General features: G+C 56.8%; 1 non-coding gene across 1 annotated transcript; it reads right to left on the bottom strand.

Moving 5' to 3' along the window:
* Positions 1–328: 328 nt before the first annotated feature.
* Positions 329–486, bottom strand: LOC128307794 (5.8S ribosomal RNA). The gene has a single exon (XR_008287832.1). It is a non-coding gene; the product is annotated as a 5.8S ribosomal RNA (ribosomal RNA).
* Between the last annotated feature and the right edge of the window lie 2,840 nt (positions 487–3,326).

Raw genomic sequence — 3,326 nt, 5'->3', positions numbered from 1 at the left:
CCGCACGCGTTACACGACTCGGCCAGACGGCGGGTCCCGGCAACAGACGGCAAGCCAGGTGTTCAAGGGCTTCCGGTGCTCCCAGGTTGTCTTATAGCCGAAGTTCGAACCGTGCGACACGACACGCACCCACTGGGCCAACTGTACCGCCTTACCATTTCAGCGCCCAAGGTCCCCCGCGGAAGGGGTCCGAGCACGCCATGATGCACAGTGCGCCAAACGCGTGTGTTCAAGCCTGCGACACACTCCCGGGCGTGCTGCTCGCCCAGGCGTGCCGCTGGTACGCGGGCGTCCTGTAGTTATGGAATAGTGTGTAACAAGAATTGGTAGGCACTCAAGAATGTGTGCATCGGTCGGGTTTAAACGTCCGATGCGCCATATGCGTTCAACGTGTCGGTGTTCATGTGTCCTGCAGTTCACATTCTGACGCGCATTTAGCTGCGGTCTTCATCGATCCATGAGCCGAGTGATCCCCTGCCTAGGGTTTTGGTATGTTCAACTGTCTCCTATGTTTTCGTTATGCGCTAGGTGCATCTCTCACAACTTAAGTTCCCCGGACAGCGTAACCGTGCACCTCTCGGTTCCTTCGAAGCCGTCCAGGGTGGACAAGGATGACCATTGGTCTTCCTTCCCATTGATCGACGCGCGATGTGGGCGGCATCGGCGCGATCTTGCACAACTTTCGTTCTCTTGATTAGGTTCTCTCTCGCTCGAGGCCAGTGTTTAAATATGTTCTAGTGGGTCTTTACCTTCGCCCATGTGTCACACACTTTACGCGTTCGATGGCTGCCATTGGGAGTGTGCGCACAGGTACGAAGGCCACTGGCCTACGGTCGCGCACGCTCAATATCGTAGTATAGACACACCTCTCTCGCGGGTCTAATTGGCGTGCGCGGCCCCCAAAAGGTAACATAGCAGTTTGTTCTGCTGATACCGTGTTTCTCTATCTCTCTAACCAACTCACACAACAACATATATGTATTGATCGGTAATGATCCTTCCGCAGGTTCACCTACGGAAACCTTGTTACGACTTTTACTTCCTCTAAATCATCAAGTTCGGTCAACTTCGGCCATGCCAGCTGCAGCTCACGAAGGAACCGCGGAAGGTGTGCCTCCAGAGACCTCACTAAATAATCCATCGGTAGTAGCGACGGGCGGTGTGTACAAAGGGCAGGGACGTAATCAGCGCTAGCTAATGACTAGCACTTACTAGAAATTCCAGGTTCATGGGGACCGTTGCAGTCCCCAATCCCAACTAAATGAGCATTTGGGTGATTTCCCGTTCCTCTCGGAATGGGGGCGCCAATTGGCGAGAACACGCTGCTGCTCACATTGTAGCACGCGTGCAGCCCAGAACATCTAAGGGCATCACGGACCTGTTATCGCTCATTCTCACCTTGCTAAACACAAGTTGTCCCGCTAAGCAGGGCAAACGTGGCCGACGACCGCCCGTGAAGGGGCCGCCGGCCTTGACGTCAGGTGCGCCCGGAGGTGCACTGCTGACAGCGTTCTAGTTAGCTTGTTTGAGTCGCGTTCGTTATCGGAATTAACCAGACAAATCATTCCACGAACTAAGAACGGCCATGCACCACTACCCTTAAATTTGAGAAAGAGCTCTCAATCTGTCTTACCTCGATAAGTTCGGACCTGGTAAATTTTCCCGTGTTGAGTCAAATTAAGCCGCAAGCTCCACTTCGTTTTTTTTTTTTTTTTTTTAACAAATGCAGGTTTTATTGTTCATAAACATTATGTTCTAACAAACAATAGCATAAACCCACGCTCTTGACGCACGACGTCGCCCGCCAGGGATTTGTCATGCGTCATTACGAACCCTTTCGGATGTCTCTTCCCTATTTCTTTATTAAATTGAATCGTATCTTAACCGCATATTAAAGGCGTACGCTTGCTTAGTCCGCGTGACTCACTCATTCTTTCCCCTCTCGGAGATCTCAAGAAGTCAACCCGACATCTATCGATCTGACCATTCCGCCTCGCTGGCGGCAGCCTCCTCCGCGGGTGTCCATCGTCGGCCTGCAGCCAAAGCACGACGGCGCCTTTCGTTTTCGCGTCTGTTCCGCCGAGACCTTATCAGGTCCGCCTCCGTAGGCGCGGTCCGACGGCGGCGCGTCGTCGAGGGTCCCTCAGCCTGGACCCGAGCTCGCCATGCGCGCTGCATGTATAGACGCCGCTCATGGCGAATTCTAACCGTTTCAGGGGAAGGTGGTCCCCCTCTGCTACGCCTAGGTATGGGAGGAGGAGCTAGGCCCGCTCGCTCCGCCTCTACTGTCGTCCGCAGTATCTCGTCATCTCGGGCGGCCAGTGCTGCTGCGACGTCCGCAGCCAGTCGCACTCGCGCCCGATCCTCCGCTCTGCCGCGAAGCCGTCGGTTGCGGGCAGATCGCTGACGCGCTGCTCGCGACTCGTTCACGCGCCGCGTGATGTCTTCGATGATGACGTCGTCCATCTCCTCACCGAAGAGTGCGGCCACACTTTCGAGGACCACTTCCTCGTCCTCGGCGAAAGCCGCTTCCGTTCGACCATTGGTGAGCGCTTCCTCATCGCGCCACAGCTGTTGAAGCACTGTGGTGATGGTCTTTGCTGCTTTCTGAATGCGGTCCCACCACTCCGCACTCTCCAGCAGCTTCTCTGCGATGTTGTTAAGCTGGACCGACTCGGGTGTCCCCCAGCCCAACAGCTCGTGACGGATTTCCTCAAACACGGGACACTCGAACAAGACGTGGGCCACCGACTCGACCGACCCCACGCACCGTGGACACTCCGGAGACGACGCGAAGCCGCAGACGTGCAGGTACTCCCGGAAGAATCCGTGTCCGGAGAGCACCTGCGAAAGGTGGAAGTCCACCTTCCCGTGCTTTCGTCCCGTCCACCGGTGCAGGTCGGGAATCAGACTGTGTGCCCACGTCAAGTAGCGGCTGGCCGATGGTGTTGCCGCCGCACGGTCCCAGGCGTCCTGCCATTGCAGCATCGTGGCTGCTCGCTCCGCCGCTCGTACCTCCTTCCTGCTGGCGCCAGGCTCGACCAGCAGCCTGCTATGGCACCTTGCGTCCTCGTTGACGACCAGCCAGTACGGCACCAAACCAGCCATCACCACTGACACCTCGTAGGATACCGAGCGGAACGAACTCGATACCCCACGTGCCAGTGGCTTCTGGACCTGGGCCAGTCGTCTTCGGCACCACTGCATGTCTGTCGCCTTAGCCCAGATGGGCGAGGCGTACCGGATCACCGACTCAGCGACTCCTGCCAGCAACCGCCGCTTGGCCACCTGGGGGCCGCTGTGGTTCCTCATCACCGAGGTAACCA

The sequence above is a fragment of the Anopheles moucheti genome (genome assembly GCF_943734755.1).
Source record: "Anopheles moucheti chromosome X unlocalized genomic scaffold, idAnoMoucSN_F20_07 X_unloc_16, whole genome shotgun sequence".
Lineage (NCBI taxonomy): Eukaryota > Metazoa > Arthropoda > Insecta > Diptera > Culicidae > Anopheles > Anopheles moucheti.
Note: the sequence above shows the minus strand (reverse complement) of the source record. Positions and strands in the feature narration are given on the sequence as shown.